This window comes from Lissotriton vulgaris, chromosome 4_1 (genome assembly GCF_964263255.1).
Source record: "Lissotriton vulgaris chromosome 4_1, aLisVul1.2, whole genome shotgun sequence".
Classification (NCBI taxonomy): Eukaryota; Metazoa; Chordata; class Amphibia; order Caudata; family Salamandridae; genus Lissotriton; species Lissotriton vulgaris.
The window spans coordinates 468,110,736-468,132,718 of record NC_141691.1 but is presented as its reverse complement, the minus strand read 5'-3'; positions in this window follow the sequence as shown (position 1 = coordinate 468,132,718).

Genomic DNA, 21,983 nt, shown 5'->3' with positions numbered 1-21,983 from the left:
GTTTTAGAAGGACTGTGACATATGTGAAGTTAACGTATCTTGAGTAATAAAAACAAAGAGTAAAACACTTTAGTGTTGTAGTAAATACCAAAAGGGGGGCAAGAACACTGTCCAAGGGTACCCCGACCACAGCCGCACTCAAAATCAGTATTCAAAATGTGATGGATGGAAAGCTTAAATTAATGTCAGCCACTGTTAATTACTCAGGGCGGCATCCCGGTCCATTGTTATTTTGAACACCACGTCTACTCAGTTTGGACCTAGCTAAATGCAAATCATTCTTGGCCATGCTCCAATGGGAACAGGTCAACCCGAACTGCCAAGACAGGTCCTCCCTGAACCTGAACCAGAACAAAAGCAACCTAGGAACTGTTGTAGCCTAGTTATGGACTAATCAGCCTGGTAAAGCTTGTTTCCAGTGACACAGGGTGCATGGAACCCTAGTCTTGGCATACCTGTCCCAATTAGGGTAACATACTAGAGTAAACACAAAACGATGGATGGAATGCTTGAATTAATCTCAGCCACTGGTGCTTACATAGGGACGCATCCCAGTCCATTGTTATCTTGCACACCATGCCACCTCAGTTTGGACCCAACTAAAGGCAAATCTCTGTATGGCAGACCAGTGTCAACAAACATCCTACATTTGAACCACCTACCAAAGTGCCCTGAATTATACCAAGCCCTCATTGTATCTTCACAAAAATGAAAGCTTTGTCAGCTATTTATCACAATGGACATACCCCCAACATAACCAGTAACCAACCCTATTAATTACTTTTGTAAAACAACCCAGAATGGTCAGGTATGTATAATGGTGTGATAAATTGCTGAGGATAACTTGGCACTATAGACCAAAAACCAAAACACTCTCAAAGGAAAGACCCTAGCCAGAGAGAGAGAGACCTCAACAGTGCGAATTAGGAAAAAGCCACATCTTCGGGCCCTTTTGAACTTACACAAATTTGATTCCTGGAGCAATGCAAGGGGTAAACATTTCCTTTTAGTGGCAGCCATCAATAAAAAGCCCCATTCACCAAAAGGTTTCTGTTGAAACTTAGACACCCTAGGAGATATTGATTATGACATCTAAAAACACATCGTGGGTGGTACCCATTAAAAGCTGACAATAGCAATAGGATGAGATGTAAAAAAACTGATTGTGTCTTGAGGACAAGAAACAGAGATTTAAACAGGCTGCACTACTTAACCAGCCGGGAGATAGTGCAAAGCAGCCAGGACAGTAAAGACATGCTTCCTTGCTTTCTGACCTAAATACAGCCTAATGCATAATTCTGCATTAGCCGTAGTTTTTGCACATAGTGCATAATGGTAGATCCAGGTACACAATTGTTAGACCTGCCATCCTTGGTGTGGTATTTTCCCAAATGCTTTGCTTTCATCCCTTCTGTTTGCTGAATGTGTTTTTGTTGGCTTTAGGACTCTGTAAAAGTCTGCACTTCTAAGCAGCGCTGAAGTACTTGTGCTCTTTCCTTCCAACAAGGTGAATTTGCACTACATCTAATTGGTGGGGCACTCAGAGATAAAGCAGCTGCTGCTCACCTTAATGTTTAGGTGGCATTATCTGAGTATGGGGAGAAAGCATAATAGGTTTCGGCTCACAAAATCACTGAGAATAGATATTGGAACATGGTCCAATGTAAACACAATACCCTTTGTAATAAGTACTATGATTCCCAGGACACACTTGGTCAGTTTAGGTTTTTATATAAGGAGCTTTACACAGAAACCTGCCAGTCATCTGTACAGGTATTTGAAAAATACATTCAGTCAGCCAAGGTATGAAAGCTCAGTTCTATTTCTGCTCAGGTACAGGAAGATTCGATAATTATGGAAGAGATTAAGGGCCCGATGTAGGTAAATCCCATTTACCGATTTTGAAATACCGAATTCTACCGATTTGGTATTTCAAAATCGGTAAATGGGATGTAGGTCCCAACATCTGAAATCGTTACCGATTCCTTACAAATTCGGTATTTACCGATTCGGTAAATACCAAACCGGTATTTGCTATTGAATCCTTTGGGCCTTTGAAGCCCATTGGATTAAAGTCAAATACCGAATCGGTATTTACCGATTCGGTAAATACCGAATTTGGCAAGGGTGCAGGGGGTGTGACTTTGACACCCTCTAGCACCCCCAAAACGGGCATGTGTGCAATGTTGCACACAGACATGCCCTAAGGGCACGTCTGTCTGTCACATGGCACATGTGTACATGCACAGATGTGCATGTACACAGGAATCGGTATTTTACCATGGATTTGTATTCCATGGTAAAATACCGATTCTGTAAGCCATGTGCTGATGGAACATTGGCTACCTACATTGCATTTTTGGTAATTTTACCGAATCGTTATCATTACCGAATCGGTAAATATTACCGATTCGGTAAATTTACCGATTCGGTAATGATAACGATTCGGTAAAATTACCGAAAATGTGCCCCTACATCTCGATAGCCCTTTACCGATCGGAAACGGCCGAAAAATCGGTATTTTCGGCCGATTCCGATCGGTAAAGGGCTACCTACATCGGGCCCTAAGAGCACTATCAGATTTCTACCTTCTGGTAAAGCGGCTGGTGAGGATGCGCTTACAGTGGACTTTTCCAAAATGTTTTAAACATATTTGTACTTCTACTTTTGACAGTCATCCAATATGCAGAACTTGGAAGTGTAATACCTGATTCTTGGGGCCATGCTGACATTGTAGTCTTTCACAAAATGGATAAACCCACACAAGGTAAAGGATCTTAGCACACAATATCCCTCATTAATACAGATGCTAAGATTTTTGTAATCATTCTGGTTATCCGTCTTCCCCCTTTTATTCAGGAGCATATATCTCCTTAGCAACATGAATTGCTACCAAGTGATACCACTGGACATATTAATGTAGTTATATCATTGTTTGACACATTTAACACTCTCGGCATGCAGGCTGGTATGATCCTACTCGATGCTAGGGGCACGACTCCATGCCAAAATTACGTACTCTTCTGAGGAGATCACCACCCTCCAAGGCCACTGGCCACTCTCAGAATCCGTCCGCAGGCACATTGCCTAATTAGGGCTCGCCCCTTCTTCTACTCCAACATCGCCGCCACCTCTGCCGGCCTCACTGCCGCATTGCTCTTCCCTGCCTGACCCCCCCCCCTCCTACTCCTTCATTATCCGTTCTTTTGCTCAACACCAGGTCAGCGGTCAAAAACCATCATGAGCTGTTTGTCCTGTTCGACTCCGAGAAGCCTGACTTACTGCTCTTGACCGAAACCTGGTTCTGTGACTCTTCCCTCCCCGTTCTTTTGGCTACCCTCCCCCCTTTCTACGTTGCCTTACGCGCTGATCGCCCGGTGGGCAGGGTAGGCGGTGGTGTTGCATTAATCGCTCGGTCTGAATTGAACTTTCAAACCCTTCCCTTCCCCCCCATCCCCCCCACTGAATTCCTTGTAGTCCGCTCCCTCTCCTTCTCCCCCCGTATCACATGCCTCCTGATGTATCGCCCACCCCAGTCTTCGTCTCTGTTCTTACCGGCATTTCAAGACCTACTGGCCACCTTGGTGGTCAACTACGCTTCGGTCTTGGTGCTAGGCGATTTTAACTACTGGCCCTCGGACCCTTCTGAGTGTACTGCTTCAAAAGAATTCACAGAATCTTTTCTTTCTCTGAACTTCGTTCCGCACATATCTGTCCCCACTCATTCTCACGGTCACATACTCGACCAGGTTTGGTCCCTCAACCTTCCAGTTTCCCCGGTGACTGTATCTCCCTGTCCCTGGTCCGACCACGATCTTATCTCTTTCTCCATTTCTCTCAACCCGGTATCTAAAGTCCCACACGCCAAAAACACCTGGGCGCGGAATTGGAACAGAGTTGATCTTCCCTCCTTGACCTCCCTGCTTTCGGAACTCCACTCCGACCCTCTCTGGTCTTTCATCCGACTCTCAAGCCAACGCTATTAATGCCTGGCTGGCTGGAGGTTGTGACTCAGTGGCTCCCCTGCGTCGTATTTCCATCCAACGACCCAAGGACTCCAACAGGTGGTTCAACGACCACCTAAAAGAGCTAAAACTGACCGTACGACAGGCAGAGAGGCATTGGAGAAAAAAATTATTGCCCCTCACTAAAAACCCTTTATCTCACATCACTTGCCGAATATCAAACAGCAATCCTCGCCGCCAAAACCACCTATTTTTCAACTAAAATAACGTCAGCCGAAAATAAACCTAGGGAGATCTTCGGTATAGTGAATGACCTAGCCTTTTCCGACAGAGCCTCACCCCAAATCCCCCCATCCCATCCTCTGTGCGACCAACTAAACACCTACTTTTTGGATAAGATCGTAACCATCAAGGCCAACATCCCCCTCCCCTCGTCCGCCTTTGTTGATCCTTCCCCTCCCACTGTTCAACGCCATCTTACCTCCATTCCCCCCCTCACTGAGGAAGTATTCCTGGAGGTACTCCCCAAAGTAAAATCGGGTTCTCCGGCAGACATCTGTCCGGCACGAATCCTGCAACAAATTTACTCCTCCTGTCCCGAACCCCCCATTACTTTCCTCAATAGTTCCCTAACGCAGGGAGTAGTGACCCCTGCGCTTAAATCAGCCACAATAGTGCCCATTTTAAAGAAGCCTGGCGATGACCCGTCCATCTCAGCCAACTACCGCCCCATTTCCCTGCTGCCCTATTTGGCCAAGGTGCTGGAGCGCCATGTCACCGCAGTACTCAGCGCCCACGTAGAGGCAAATGGGGGTCTGGCTTCCCGCCAGGCCGGCTTCCGCCCCAGGCACTCGACCGAATCAGTCGTGGTATCAGTCCTAGACAACCTCAGGAAGGGTATGGATCATAACAAACACCAGGCGCTGGTGCTCCTCGATCTCTCTGCCGCGTTTGACACGGTGGACCACACCATCTTACTGTCCCGTGTCAAGGCGGCTGGAATTGAGGGATCAGCCCTGGTCTGGCTTTCCTCCTTCCTGTGGAACCGCACCCAGGCGGTTCGGCTAGGAGACTTCACGACCACCTCACTCCCAGTCACCTGTGGTGTTCCCCAGGGTTCCTCTCTTTCCCCCTTAATGTTCAATCTTTATATCTTTCCTCTCATTTTCGCACTTCAGCAGCTGGAGGTCACCGTGTACAATTATGCGGACGACCTCCAGCTCATCTTCGACCTATCCTCTTCTCCCCTCTCTGTCTCTAACTTCCAGTCCACTATGATTTTCATCAGGGACTGGATGAACCACAACCATCTCAAGTTGAACCCGGATAAAACCGAGTTGGTTCTCACCGGTGGTTCTTCCAGTCCCTGGAACTCTCTCTTCTGGCCCCCCTCTCTTGGTCCCGCCCCCACTCCTTCAACCACGGTCAAAACACTGGGTGTCAAAATGAATAACCAACTCACCCTCCATTCACAAATTAGCTCTGTAGTCTCCTCCTGCTTCCTCACCCTCCGAACCATCCGCACCGTCTCCCGCTTCTTTTCCCCCCAGGCACTCAAGTTGATCATGGTCGCACTGGTGATATCGGGGCTGGATTATGCCAATGCCCTTTACAACGGCATCCCGGCATACAGCCTGCGGAGGCTCCAGATGGTCCAGAACCAGGCGGCCCGGTTGGTCTATGGTCTCCCACGTTACCATCACTCCACACCCCTCCTCAGAGAGCTCCACTGGCTTCCTGTTAAGGAACGTTCCCTCTTTAAAACCGGCTGCATGGTTTTTCAGGCCCGCCAAGGCACTGCCCCCGCCTTCATTTCCTCGTTGATAAATGAATACGTCCCCACCAGAGAGCTTCGTTCCTCTTCCAAGTCTCTCCTTCAAATCCCACGTTTCAAACGTAAAAAGTGCAGTGGAGCCAATTTCTCTACCTTGGCTCCTACATTCTGGAACTCCCTCCCCGACCACCTTCGTTCTGCCACTCATTATGTTTCTTTCCGCAAAGACCTAAAAACGTTCCTTTTCAAACAGGCCTTCTCCGTGTAACTGGCCCCTTCTTGCCCTACAACAGGTTTACTTTGCCTCAGTTGCCGGACCCTCCACTAGCGCCAAGAAACCGTACGGTGAACGATGCGCTCTATAAATGTTTTAAATTGGAAATTGGAAATTTGCATTTGATAGCCATTTGTCTATAAATGTCGTTAATATTGCAAGCAATAGGTATAGGGAATCCATTCTTGAGATAGATCCAGTTTTTATACCAGCATCCAATTGCTTGCATCATTCTAGCTGGGTCTATCGCTTCTTCATTTAAGATCCTCTGTGGTAGGCATTATCTCCTTTGATATTGCCTCCTTATTTAGAACCCCATTTAAGGCCTATAGCTCAGCAAACTGGGATTGCCTCAGTTTAAATACATGTTTATGACATCAAAATTAGTGCATGTGTGGACGATGTGTCTGTATTTTTAGCTGATCCACTTTATGCAATTATGCAAATTACCACAGAAGTCGCGAAATTCTGGTCTTTTTCAGTGTATCATATTAACATACACAAGACCCAAATTATTGTTAATTTCTCAACGCCTGTTTGTGAACCAGATGTGGCCCCAGTTACTTCCTGTTAGAAAATCATCATTTTACCCTATTCACCCCCCTTTTTCGCATAATGATTCTGGTGGTAACAGACTCTAACTGTACCATGGGCTCTGCTAACCAGGCCCAGGGCCAGGACTATGACATAGAGTACACTTACAATTGGCAATGACAGACACTATGTGTCCCTAGTAGATAATAGGCTCAGGGAGTGAAATCTATCTATAAGTCTCTAGTATATAAAATGGCATGGACGTTTAGAGGCCCAGCTGATTTCCTGCACTTGCATGTGTGCACTACTGAGTGCCTGCTGTATTTTAAAGACAATTCAGAAATGGGGGTGGTGATGAACTATTATTCTATTCTATTAAAAATATTTATACAGCGCACTATCACCGTCGGTTTCTTGGCGCTCTTGATAAAGATAGCGGAAGATCCAGGGGGGGGAATTAATCGTATGCAGCTTGAAAGAGCAGAGTTTTTAAAAGAGTGCGGAAGCTGTCGTACTTGGAACAAAGACGGAGAGTTAGGGGTAGGGAGTTCCAAGTAGAAGGAGCCAAAACCGAGAAGCTCAGGCCTCCGTGCCTTTTTCTTTTAAATCGGGGGACCTCGAGAAGGTTCAAAGAAGCAGAGCGCAGAGCTCTGGCAGGAATGTGACGGGACAGGGCAGATGAAATGAATTTAGGGGCTGAGTCATCTAGGGCCTTAAAGGTGGTACATGCCAGTTTAAAAATACACCGTTTTGAGACAGGGAGCCAATGTAAACTGCGGAGTAGGGGGGTAACGTGTTGGTATCTGGGCTGGCAGAAGATCAAGCGGGCAGCTTGGTTCTGCACCAACTGAAGTCGATGAAGGTGACATGCGGGAATTCCTGCGTACAAGATATTGGCGTAGTCGAGCCTGGAGGTGATGAGGGCAATGACTACTTGGGTTAGGGCTTCTTTGTTCAGAAACCTATTAATCTTGCGAATACGCCTGAGATGGAAGAAGCAGGCAGAAGTTACCGCATTGATGTGGGGTCTCATAGAGAGATCTTGGGAGATGGTCACCCCCAGGCTTTTGACAGAGCTCACGGGAGTAGGTGCCGTCCCCAGAGATGTTGGCCAGAAGGAAGCGTTCCATGGGTGATTGGGGCCACCCACCAAGACGAGCTCAGTTTTGGTGGGGTTTAGTTTTAAGTGACTATGGTACATCCACTCAGCTATGGTTAGCATAGTGGACTGAAAGTTAGTGCAAGAGGAAGGGAGGGAGTCAACAGGAAAAATTAACTGCAGATCATCAGCATAATTGTAAATTGTGACCGGGAAATTACGGAGAGTGACAAGCAGTGGTTGGAGATATAAATTAAAAAGAAGAGGGGATAGTGCCGAGCCTTGTGGGACACCACAGTGAAGGGGAGAATAGGACGCAGAGAAGGTGGAAAGGTGGACGGACTGTGAGCGCTGGTGTAAGAAGGATTTAAGCCAGTCAAGGGCCACTCCTTGGATACCGGCGTTGGCGACACGGTCGATCAAGATGGTGTGATCGACCGTGTCGAATGCCGCAGAGAGATCCAATAGGACAAGGGCTTGGGCGATGTTCTTGTCAGCACCTTTCCTGAGGGTGTCCATGACTGCCACTATGACCGCCTCGGTGGAATGGAGGGGTCTAAATCCAGCTTGTTGAGGGTCTAGAAACAGTGATTGTTCGATGAAGGAGCTCAGACAGCGGGTCACATAAGTTTCCAGAATCTTGCCTAGGTAGGGGAGGAGGGAAATGGGTCTATAATTGCTGAGTATGGTAGGGTCTGCATTAGGTTTCTTCAAAATAGGTAAAACGGCCGCTTGCTTGAAAGAAGATGGGACCACTCCGGTAGCAAGAGAGTTGTTAAGTAATGCTAGCGGGGGGCCCGGGCACGCAAGAAAGGCTCCTTTGAGGACCTGCGGGGGGCAGCAGTCATTGGGGGATCCCGAACTTACTTTGTGGAGGAGTGATGAGAATTCTTGTAAAGAGATCGGTGGGAATGTAGTCAAGGTACTGGTGTTGGGGAGAGGCAGAGGGGGAGGCATAGGAGATGCAGGGGTAGGGATGTTCTGTTTTATGGTAATTATTTTTTCTGTAAAATAGGAATTGAGTGAGTCGCATAATGCTTGTGAAGGCAAAGGTTGGGGAGTGACTCGATCTGGGAGGGAGAGCTCATTTACAATTGAGAAAATGTCTTTTGTTTTATTAATTGAGTTCAGGATTTTTTGTGAAAAGTAAGCTGTCTTGGCTTCCAAAATAGATTTTTTATAAGTTTTTAAGGACTCAGTATATATGAGTTTGAGTTGAGGATCATAGTGGCGACGCCAGCGGCGCTCAATTTGCCGCAGGGCGAGTTTGTCTGCTTTAAGTTGGTCAGTATACCAGCGTTGAGCATCATGGGGACGCAATGTTTTGATTGTTTTCAGGGGGGCAGCTGTATCGCTGGCCAGGCGCAGCCATTCATTGAGTTTCTCAGCTTGATTCTCTACTGAGGATAGCGGCAATGGTGCCGAGGATGCCAGTGAGGTGTGAAAGTCAAGAAGATTAGCCTTTTTCCAATTGCGAGCCATCTTGTTCTTAGTGCGGGCGAGAGGACACGAGGTGTGGAGGTGAAGGTGAAAGGAAATGAAATGATGGTCTGACCAAGAGCATGGGAAGACTGAGGGGGGTGAGATGTCGAGATTGGATGTCCAGACTTGGTCTAGCGTGTGACCTTTCAGATGGGTGGGGGAGTGAATATGTTGTGAAAGGTTCAAGCTTTTAAGAAGTTCAGTGAATTCCACTGATAAGTGGCTTTCATGGACGTCCGCTGGCCAATAGTTGAAATCACCGATTACGATAATATTGGCATGGTTGGTGGTCAATTGAGCGATGGCATCACTGAAGAGTTTGGGGAAGAGAGGCATCGGATCAGGGGGTCTATAGACAATGACACAAACAAAAGATGATTTAGGGGAGGTGAATTGTAGGGCCAGATGTTCTGTTTTAGGGATGGGAACCATCGTGATCTCCGAGAAGGTGTGGATAGAGCGAATGATAGCTGCCACTCCACCACCGGTCTTTCCAGCAGGTCGATTGGCGTGCATGATATAGTATCCCATAGGGATAGCAGCTAGAATATCGGGGGCAGAATCTTCGGTGAGCCATGTCTCAGCTAAAAGGAGGATATCGATAGAACTTTGGTGCAGTAATTGAAATATTTCAAGCTGGTGTCGATTGAGGGAGCGGGTGTTGAGGTAAAAGATCGATAGAGAGGTGGTGGGCTGAGGAGCAGAGGGGGTGGGGTTAAGCGAGCCAATCGTTAGTGAGAGATCGGTGGGAACGAGGATACCACATGTCAGGGCCGCCTTGGCGGCTCGGGCGGGAATGGAGCCATCGTGATTAAAGCTCCTTAGGTCGGCAGGGGTATAGGAAATAAAATCGGCATTACGACGGGGCCCTGGGCCTGGTCGGCCGCGGACGGGCGCAGACGGGCTTGACTTGTGCGCGACTTCGGCGCGAAGTCGGCGCTCCCGCTGCGCTCGTCCGCTGCGCGTCCTCCATGCCGCCATAAGTACTGAAGGGGAGGGAGCACTGGACCGCTAACCTGCAAGGTTCAGTGCAGGGCGGAAGTGCTGACCCTGCCAGGAAGTGTGGTGCCTCGAACTGACCCTCCGCGCAAACGGCACAAGCCGGGGCGGAACGGGGCCACGAGGAATTAACAGGCAGGTGAGAGTGCCCTTGAATTTCACATTAAACAGAATGCGATGTGAGCGAAAACAATTGAAAATACTGTGCTATTAAAATCAGCATAGAGTGACACGAAGAAATTCACAGTTATGTTTTAAAAGGAATAAGACCAGCGTGCTGGTAAATCAGCAGCGCTTTCTAAAAGAATGACGAAATTCAGCACAGGACACAGCAAAGCCTGCATGCGCAGCCTAGATCGCCGCGTTTTTATCAATGAGGCGAAGCTGACAAGAGGTTTTTAAGTAGGCGGAGGCTCGGCAGCACTGGACCGCTAACCTGCAAGGTTCAGTGCAGGGCGGAAGTGCTGACCCTGCCAGGAAGTGTGGTGCCTCGAACTGACCCTCCGCGCAAACGGCACAAGCCGGGGCGGAACGGGGCCACGAGGAATTAACAGGCAGGTGAGAGTGCCCTTGAATTTCACATTAAACAGAATGCGATGTGAGCGAAAACAATTGAAAATACCGTGCTATTAAAATCAGCATAGAATGACACGAAGAAATTCACAGTTATGTTTTAAAAGGAATAAGACCAGCGTGCTGGTAAATCAGCAGCGCTTTCTAAAAGAATGACGAAATTCAGCACAGGACACAGCAAAGCCTGCATGCGCAGCCTAGATCGCCGCGTTTTTATCAATGAGGCGAAGCTGACAAGAGGTTTTTAAGTAGGCGGAGGCTCGGCAGCACTGGACCGCTAACCTGCAAGGTTCAGTGCAGGGCGGAAGTGCTGACCCTGCCAGGAAGTGTGGTGCCTCGAACTGACCCTCCGCGCAAACGGCACAAGCCGGGGCGGAACGGGGCCACGAGGAATTAACAGGCAGGTGAGAGTGCCCTTGAATTTCACATTAAACAGAATGCGATGTGAGCGAAAACAATTGAAAATACCGTGCTATTAAAATCAGCATAGAGTGACACGAAGAAATTCACAGTTATGTTTTAAAAGGAATAAGACCAGCGTGCTGGTAAATCAGCAGCGCTTTCTAAAAGAATGACGAAATTCAGCACAGGACACAGCAAAGCCTGCATGCGCAGCCTAGATCGCCGCGTTTATGAACAGAGTGTCTGAATTGAGCAGACCACTCTTACCCAGTCCAAAGATCAGGGCTTGATCCATCACCGTTATTTATCTCACTGCCCCATCCCAGCTCAGAACCTGGCTATATGCAAATCAGTCTGTCCCTGGCCCAGTGCATCATGGGAACAGGGCAGACTAAACTACCAAGCCAATTCTTCACCAGAAAGGAGACAAGCTACCGGGGACCGGTTTCTGGCATTTCAGCCGTCTTCGGCCCGGCTTGCTTGAATCCTGATGGAGCAGTGAGAAAGGGACTCATGTCTGAGTATACCCTGCCACACCTATAGTGGCCAAAACGATTCAGAAAAGGGGGTGGTGATGAACAGAGTGTCTGAATTGAGCAGACCACTCTTACCCAGTCCAAAGATCAGGGCTTGATCCATCACCGTTATTTATCTCACTGCCCCATCCCAGCTCAGAACCTGGCTATATGCAAATCAGTCTGTCCCTGGCCAAGTGCATCATGGGAACAGGGCAGACTAAACTACCAAGCCAATTCTTCACCAGAAAGGAGACAAGCTACCGGGGACCGGTTTCTGGCATTTCAGCCGTCTTCGGCCCGGCTTGCTTGAATCCTGATGGAGCAGTGAGAAAGGGACTCATGTCTGAGTATACCCTGCCACACCTATAGTGGCCAAAAACGATTCAGAAAAGGGGGTGGTGATGAACAGAGTGTCTGAATTGAGCAGACCACTCTTACCCAGTCCAAAGATCAGGGCTTGATCCATCACCGTTATTTATCTCACTGCCCCATCCCAGCTCAGAACCTGGCTATATGCAAATCAGTCTGTCCCTGGCCCAGTGCATCATGGGAACAGGGCAGACTAAACTACCAAGCCAATTCTTCACCAGAAAGGAGACAAGCTACCGGGGACCGGTTTCTGGCATTTCAGCCGTCTTCGGCCCGGCATGCTTGAATCCTGATGGAGCAGTGAGAAAGGGACTCATGTCTGAGTATACCCTGCCACACCTATAGTGGCCAAAAACGATTCAGAAAAGGGGGTGGCGATGAACAGAGTGTCTGAATTGAGCAGACCACTCTTACCCAGTCCAAAGATCAGGGCTTGATCCATCACCGTTATTTATCTCACTGCCCCATCCCAGCTCAGAACCTGGCTATATGCAAATCAGTCTGTCCCTGGCCCAGTGCATCATGGGAACAGGGCAGACTAAACTACCAAGCCAATTCTTCACCAGAAAGGAGACAAGCTACCGGGGACCGGTTTCTGGCATTTCAGCCGTCTTCGGCCCGGCTTGCTTGAATCCTGATGGAGCAGTGAGAAAGGGACTCATGTCTGAGTATACCCTGCCACACCTATAGTGGCCAAAACGATTCAGAAAAGGGGGTGGTGATGAACAGAGTGTCTGAATTGAGCAGACCACTCTTACCCAGTCCAAAGATCAGGGCTTGATCCATCACCGTTATTTATCTCACTGCCCCATCCCAGCTCAGAACCTGGCTATATGCAAATCAGTCTGTCCCTGGCCCAGTGCATCATGGGAACAGGGCAGACTAAACTACCAAGCCAATTCTTCACCAGAAAGGAGACAAGCTACCGGGGACCGGTTTCTGGCATTTCAGCCGTCTTCGGCCCGGCTTGCTTGAATCCTGATGGAGCAGTGAGAAAGGGACTCATGTCTGAGTATACCCTGCCACACCTATAGTGGCCAAAAACGATTCAGAAAAGGGGGTGGTGATGAACAGAGTGTCTGAATTGAGCAGACCACTCTTACCCAGTCCAAAGATCAGGGCTTGATCCATCACCGTTATTTATCTCACTGCCCCATCCCAGCTCAGAACCTGGCTATATGCAAATCAGTCTGTCCCTGGCCCAGTGCATCATGGGAACAGGGCAGACTAAACTATCAAGCCAATTCTTCACCAGAAAGGAGACAAGCTACCGGGGACCGGTTTCTGGCATTTCAGCCGTCTTCGGCCCGGCTTGCTTGAATCCTGATGGAGCAGTGAGAAAGGGACTCATGTCTGAGTATACCCTGCCACACCTATAGTGGCCACAAACGATTCAGAAAAGGGGGTGGTGATGAACAGAGTGTCTGAATTGAGCAGACCACTCTTACCCAGTCCAAAGATCAGGGCTTGATCGATCACCGTTATTTATCTCACTGCCCCATCCCAGCTCAGAACCTGGCTATATGCAAATCAGTCTGTCCCTGGCCCAGTGCATCATGGGAACAGGGCAGACTAAACTACCAAGCCAATTCTTCACCAGAAAGGAGACAAGCTACCGGGGACCGGTTTCTGGCATTTCAGCCGTCTTCGACCCGGCTTGCTTGAATCCTGATGGAGCAGTGAGAAAGGGACTCATGTCTGAGTATACCCTGCCACACCTATAGTGGCCAAAAACGATTCAGAAAAGGGGGTGGTGATGAACAGAGTGTCTGAATTGAGCAGACCACTCTTACCCAGTCCAAAGATCAGGGCTTGATCCATCACCGTTATTTATCTCACTGCCCCATCCCAGCTCAGAACCTGGCTATATGCAAATCAGTCTGTCCCTGGCCCAGTGCATCATGGGAACAGGGCAGACTAAACTACCAAGCCAATTCTTCACCAGAAAGGAGACAAGCTACCGGGGACCGGTTTCTGGCATTTCAGCCGTCTTCGGCCCGGCTTGCTTGAATCCTGATGGAGCAGTGAGAAAGGGACTCATGTCTGAGTATACCCTGCCACACCTATAGTGGCCAAAAACGATTCAGAAAAGGGGGTGGTGATGAACAGAGTGTCTGAATTGAGCAGACCACTCTTACCCAGTCCAAAGATCAGGGCTTGATCCATCACCGTTATTTATCTCACTGCCCCATCCCAGCTCAGAACCTGGCTATATGCAAATCAGTCTGTCCCTGGCCCAGTGCATCATGGGAACAGGGCAGACTAAACTACCAAGCCAATTCTTCACCAGAAAGGAGACAAGCTACCGGGGACCGGTTTCTGGCATTTCAGCCGTCTTCGGCCCGGCTTGCTTGAATCCTGATGGAGCAGTGAGAAAGGGACTCATGTCTGAGTATACCCTGCCACACCTATAGTGGCCAAAAACGATTCGGAAAAGGGGGTGGTGATGAACAGAGTGTCTGAATTGAGCAGACCACTCTTACCCAGTCCAAAGATCAGGGCTTGATCCATCACCGTTATTTATCTCACTGCCCCATCCCAGCTCAGAACCTGGCTATATGCAAATCAGTCTGTCCCTGGCCCAGTGCATCATGGGAACAGGGCAGACTAAACTACCAAGCCAATTCTTCACCAGAAAGGAGACAAGCTACCGGGGACCGGTTTCTGGCATTTCAGCCGTCTTCGGCCCGGCTTGCTTGAATCCTGATGGAGCAGTGAGAAAGGGACTCATGTCTGAGTATACCCTGCCACACCTATAGTGGCCAAAAACGATTCAGAAAAGGGGGTGGTGATGAACAGAGTGTCTGAATTGAGCAGACCACTCTTACCCAGTCCAAAGATCAGGGCTTGATCCATCACCGTTATTTATCTCACTGCCCCATCCCAGCTCAGAACCTGGCTATATGCAAATCAGTCTGTCCCTGGCCCAGTGCATCATGGGAACAGGGCAGACTAAACTACCAAGCCAATTCTTCACCAGAAAGGAGACAAGCTACCGGGGACCGGTTTCTGGCATTTCAGCCGTCTTCGGCCCGGCTTGCTTGAATCCTGATGGAGCAGTGAGAAAGGGACTCATGTCTGAGTATACCCTGCCACACCTATAGTGGCCAAAAACGATTCAGAAAAGGGGGTGGCGATGAACAGAGTGTCTGAATTGAGCAGACCACTCTTACCCAGTCCAAAGATCAGGGCTTGATCCATCACCGTTATTTATCTCACTGCCCCATCCCAGCTCAGAACCTGGCTATATGCAAATCAGTCTGTCCCTGGCCCAGTGCATCATGGGAACAGGGCAGACTAAACTACCAAGCCAATTCTTCACCAGAAAGGAGACAAGCTACCGGGGACCGGTTTCTGGCATTTCAGCCGTCTTCGGCCCGGCTTGCTTGAATCCTGATGGAGCAGTGAGAAAGGGACTCATGTCTGAGTATACCCTGCCACACCTATAGTGGCCAAAAACGATTCAGAAAAGGGGGTGGCGATGAACAGAGTGTCTGAATTGAGCAGACCACTCTTACCCAGTCCAAAGATCAGGGCTTGATCCATCACCGTTATTTATCTCACTGCCCCATCCCAGCTCAGAACCTGGCTATATGCAAATCAGTCTGTCCCTGGCCCAGTGCATCATGGGAACAGGGCAGACTAAACTACCAAGCCAATTCTTCACCAGAAAGGAGACAAGCTACCGGGGACCGGTTTCTGGCATTTCAGCCGTCTTCGGCCCGGCTTGCTTGAATCCTGATGGAGCAGTGAGAAAGGGACTCATGTCTGAGTATACCCTGCCACACCTATAGTGGCCAAAAACGATTCAGAAAAGGGGGTGGTGATGAACAGAGTGTCTGAATTGAGCAGACCACTCTTACCCAGTCCAAAGATCAGGGCTTGATCCATCACCGTTATTTATCTCACTGCCCCATCCCAGCTCAGAACCTGGATATATGCAAATCAGTCTGTCCCTGGCCCAGTGCATCATGGGAACAGGGCAGACTAAACTACCAAGCCAATTCTTCACCAGAAAGGAGACAAGCTACCGGGGACCGGTTTCTGGCATTTCAGCCGTCTTCGGCCCGGCTTGCTTGAATCCTGATGGAGCAGTGAGAAAGGGACTCATGTCTGAGTATACCCTGCCACACCTATAGTGGCCAAAAACGATTCAGAAAAGGGGGTGGTGATGAACAGAGTGTCTGAATTGAGCAGACCACTCTTACCCAGTCCAAAGATCAGGGCTTGATCCATCACCGTTATTTATCTCACTGCCCCATCCCAGCTCAGAACCTGGCTATATGCAAATCAGTCTGTCCCTGGCCCAGTGCATCATGGGAACAGGGCAGACTAAACTATCAAGCCAATTCTTCACCAGAAAGGAGACAAGCTACCGGGGACCGGTTTCTGGCATTTCAGCCGTCTTCGGCCCGGCTTGCTTGAATCCTGATGGAGCAGTGAGAAAGGGACTCATGTCTGAGTATACCCTGCCACACCTATAGTGGCCACAAACGATTCAGAAAAGGGGGTGGTGATGAACAGAGTGTCTGAATTGAGCAGACCACTCTTACCCAGTCCAAAGATCAGGGCTTGATCGATCACCGTTATTTATCTCACTGCCCCATCCCAGCTCAGAACCTGGCTATATGCAAATCAGTCTGTCCCTGGCCCAGTGCATCATGGGAACAGGGCAGACTAAACTACCAAGCCAATTCTTCACCAGAAAGGAGACAAGCTACCGGGGACCGGTTTCTGGCATTTCAGCCGTCTTCGACCCGGCTTGCTTGAATCCTGATGGAGCAGTGAGAAAGGGACTCATGTCTGAGTATACCCTGCCACACCTATAGTGGCCAAAAACGATTCAGAAAAGGGGGTGGTGATGAACAGAGTGTCTGAATTGAGCAGACCACTCTTACCCAGTCCAAAGATCAGGGCTTGATCCATCACCGTTATTTATCTCACTGCCCCATCCCAGCTCAGAACCTGGCTATATGCAAATCAGTCTGTCCCTGGCCCAGTGCATCATGGGAACAGGGCAGACTAAACTACCAAGCCAATTCTTCACCAGAAAGGAGACAAGCTACCGGGGACCGGTTTCTGGCATTTCAGCCGTCTTCGGCCCGGCTTGCTTGAATCCTGATGGAGCAGTGAGAAAGGGACTCATGTCTGAGTATACCCTGCCACACCTATAGTGGCCAAAAACGATTCAGAAAAGGGGGTGGTGATGAACAGAGTGTCTGAATTGAGCAGACCACTCTTACCCAGTCCAAAGATCAGGGCTTGATCCATCACCGTTATTTATCTCACTGCCCCATCCCAGCTCAGAACCTGGCTATATGCAAATCAGTCTGTCCCTGGCCCAGTGCATCATGGGAACAGGGCAGACTAAACTACCAAGCCAATTCTTCACCAGAAAGGAGACAAGCTACCGGGGACCGGTTTCTGGCATTTCAGCCGTCTTCGGCCCGGCTTGCTTGAATCCTGATGGAGCAGTGAGAAAGGGACTCATGTCTGAGTATACCCTGCCACACCTATAGTGGCCAAAAACGATTCAGAAAAGGGGGTGGTGATGAACAGAGTGTCTGAATTGAGCAGACCACTCTTACCCAGTCCAAAGATCAGGGCTTGATCCATCACCGTTATTTATCTCACTGCCCCATCCCAGCTCAGAACCTGGCTATATGCAAATCAGTCTGTCCCTGGCCCAGTGCATCATGGGAACAGGGCAGACTAAACTACCAAGCCAATTCTTCACCAGAAAGGAGACAAGCTACCGGGGACCGGTTTCTGGCATTTCAGCCGTCTTCGGCCCGGCTTGCTTGAATCCTGATGGAGCAGTGAGAAAGGGACTCATGTCTGAGTATACCCTGCCACACCTATAGTGGCCAAAACGATTCAGAAAAGGGGGTGGTGATGAACAGAGTGTCTGAATTGAGCAGACCACTCTTACCCAGTCCAAAGATCAGGGCTTGATCCATCACCGTTATTTATCTCACTGCCCCATCCCAGCTCAGAACCTGGCTATATGCAAATCAGTCTGTCCCTGGCCCAGTGCATCATGGGAACAGGGCAGACTAAACTACCAAGCCAATTCTTCACCAGAAAGGAGACAAGCTACCGGGGACCGGTTTCTGGCATTTCAGCCGTCTTCGGCCTGGCTTGCTTGAATCCTGATGGAGCAGTGAGAAAGGGACTCATGTCTGAGTATACCCTGCCACACCTATAGTGGCCAAAAACGATTCAGAAAAGGGGGTGGTGATGAACAGAGTGTCTGAATTGAGCAGACCACTCTTACCCAGTCCAAAGATCAGGGCTTGATCCATCACCGTTATTTATCTCACTGCCCCATCCCAGCTCAGAACCTGGCTATATGCAAATCAGTCTGTCCCTTGCCCAGTGCATCATGGGAACAGGGCAGACTAAACTACCAAGCCAATTCTTCACCAGAAAGGAGACAAGCTACCGGGGACCGGTTTCTGGCATTTCAGCCGTCTTTGGCCCGGCTTGCTTGAATCCTGATGGAGCAGTGAGAAAGGGACTCATGTCTGAGTATACCCTGCCACACCTATAGTGGCCAAAAACGATTCAGAAAAGGGGGTCCACCCTAAGCGTGGAAGGGTTTTCTCAGATGTGAGACCCTTGCTCATTGCACCATCAGGATTCAAGCAAACCGGGCCGAAGACGGCTGTAATGCCAGAAACCGGTCCCCGGGAGCTTGTTTCCTTCCCAGTGTAAGAATTGGCTTTTGTAGTTTGGTTTGCCCTGTTCCCATCATGCACTGGGACAGGAACAGGCTAATTTGCATACAGCCAGGTTCTGAAACTGGGATGGTGCAGTGAGCTAAAAAACGGTGTTGGATCTAGCCCTGATCTCTTGACTGGGTGAGAGCTTTCTGCTTAATTCAGAGACTCTGTCCCTCACCACCCCTTGTTGTAAATATTTTTGTCCACCCTAAGCGTGGAAGGGTATTCTCAGATGTGAGACCCTTGCTCATTGCACCATCAGGATTCAAGCAAACCGGGCCGAAGACGGCTGTAATGCCAGAAACCGGTCCCCGGGAGCTTGTTTCCTTCCCAGTGTAAGAATTGGCTTTTGTAGTTTGGTTTGCCCTGTTCCCATCATGCACTGGGACAGGAACAGACTAATTTGCATACAGCCAGGTTCTGAAACTGGGATGGTGCAGTGAGCTAAAAAACGGTGTTGGATCTAGCCCTGATCTCTTGACTGGGTGAGAGCTTTCTGCTTAATTCAGAGACTCTGTCCCTCACCACCCCTTGTTGTAAATATTTTTGTCCACCCTAAGCGTGGAAGGGTATTCTCAGATGTGAGACCCTTGCTCATTGCACCATCAGGATTCAAGCAAACCGGGCCGAAGACGGCTGTAATGCCAGAAACCGGTCCCCGGGAGCTTGTTTCCTTCCCAGTGTAAGAATCGGCTTTTGTAGTTTGGTTTGCCCTGTTCCCATCATGCACTGGGACAGGAACAGACTAATTTGCATACAGCCAGGTTCTGAAACTGGGATGGTGCAGTGAGCTAAAAAACGGTGTTGGATCTAGCCCTGATCTCTTGACTGGGTGAGAGCTTTCTGCTTAATTCAGAGACTCTGTCCCTCACCACCCCTTGTTGTAAGTATTTTAAAGACAGTCTTGCTTGCTTGCTTTTACATTTTCGGTACCCTCAAGTCCACCCTTAGGTGTCCAAGTGGTGGAGGGGCATGTAACTATAACCAGGGACCTTATAAAATATGTTTCATATGCCTTGGTGAGGGAAAAACTGCCCATTCTATTTTTTCCACATTGAAGATACTTAGCTCCATTGGCTAACATTGTATAATATTATATTTAGGCATAACTATTGCTAGGAAAGGTGAAATATCATTCAAAGACTTCAAAGATTGATATTGATAAATTCAACAACTTGACTTTGTTGAATTTATCATAACTAATACATAAGGAAAGGCATATAATGTTATCTTCTGTAAGCCAAACTCCAGCCTTCTAGTGGTGTCTGCTTAATTGGTCAGCCTTAGCAGGCTTAGCTGGGCTGCTTTGATTAGGTGATATGTGACCTGGTCGGAGCAGAGGTTCTGAAAGCACTGAAGCTAAGGAGGATAGCTCATAAGGAGGGGTCTGGGTAAATCAAACTGATATCAAAAAGGGAGCAGATCAGTAAGGAATGCCAAGTGCACCTAACCCCACATGCTGTGCCCCCAGTCAAATGGCAGGTTTAACACAGGAATTTTCAGAGGTCATGGGGAGGAGAGCTAATGGAAATGAGCCACACTGCGGGTTGGTTAAGCCAGTTCTTAGTCATCTGGAGAGAAATCATCCATGTTGGATTTTGGGAGTGCAATGTTTTGTGGGACAAGAAGATGCCACACTTTGGAGGAGATTGTTAAGCTTTTGGGTGGCATCCAGCATCTAATTGGATAAAGGTTCCCCCCTTCTTGTCACCCCAAAAGACTGAATAAATATATCAGAGTTGCGTAATCTCGCAGATCTGCTGCCTGAAACTGCAAGAATAAGGATTGCCCTGCTGGAAACTGGATTTGTACCCGAAGGCTTGTAATCTGAATGACTGTGCCTGCTGCACAATCTGGTACTATAGCCCTGGGTACTGTACCTTTCTTTAAGATGGACTAAGGATCGGCCTTCCAGAAACACATGTTAAGAGAACCCACATTCAACATCTCCACCAAAGGTTCCCATCCTGGAGTACATCCAGTAGACTATAAAGATTTGGCCGGGTGCATTGTGGGAATTGTAATACACACATCTCAAAAACCATCTAGGAGATTCCATTCCCTTGGATTTGTGTTTTGACCACTTGGAACCAACAAGGAGACCATCAGGAAGCACCTCCTGAAGTCTGGAAGACTTTGGAGAATTTTGTGGAAAAGCTCACTGAGGTGACCGACCCAACGCAGAGAATCAAGTCAACTACATTCAACTACGACCTGGCCTGGATTTCAGGTCCATCCCGCTGAAAGCTTCGGAGTTACAGACTTCAAGGATTTGACTGGGGCTGTGCAGAAAGTGAAGCCAGCGAACCCTCGCCAAATCCGGCCTGCTGTGGGGGGTCAAGAAAAAGTGTTGTGTAGTTCCTAAAAATCTATATAGGGTGTGCGTGTTTAGACAACATAAACTACTGATTGGTGACCAGACTGATTCCAGGCACCCCCAAAGGCTATGTTTGTCTGTTAGACCAGCGAGCTCACAGTGCCACTATAAGCCCCACAACCTTAACAAGGAGAGAATAGTTTTAGGCATCTTTCGAACATGACAACCATGACCCCGCAGGGATTATGGAAACAGTACAGTACTTTTCACTCAGTCACACGTGCTCACTCAGAGAGATGGACAGAATAAACAGTAGAGACATTTTCAATACGCATTTATTGACCCAGCATCATTCTAGTATAATATACTTGTGCTGCAAAAACCATTAGACAGAAACAGATATATAGGGTTATAAGCATAAGAGTAAATAAACGGTATATTGCACCATGCTAAAACAATGAATATATGCAGGCATATAGAAACATAGCAGTAATCATGAATACTCCTACAATGCAAAACCCTAACTGGATGAACCTAAGTATAGTCAAGAATCTCCCTAGAGCCAAACTAATTTCCTGATGGGAGAGAATGAAGGTCTCAGTCTTGGTCTCGAGTTGGACACCTCACAAGAAATGTGGGACCACTGCATGCTGGAGTGTCTTTGGGCAGGGACTTGAGCGTATTGTGTCAGTATGTCAGGATGAAGTTTTTGCTCCTCTGGTTTGTCCAGCGAAGATGTGGTACATATATACCCAAAAGGTACCCTCAGGGGTTCTTCTTTGTCAACTGAGGATGACGATATTGGAGACCCTTATACAGAGTAAAAATGCGGAAGATGCTGATCCTGCTGTGATACTAAGAATCCTCATGCATAATAAATTAGGCTAGTTTTTGGAGAAAACCACACAACAGTTATTCAACATTTATTCAGCACCTAACTAGGTAAAAGGTC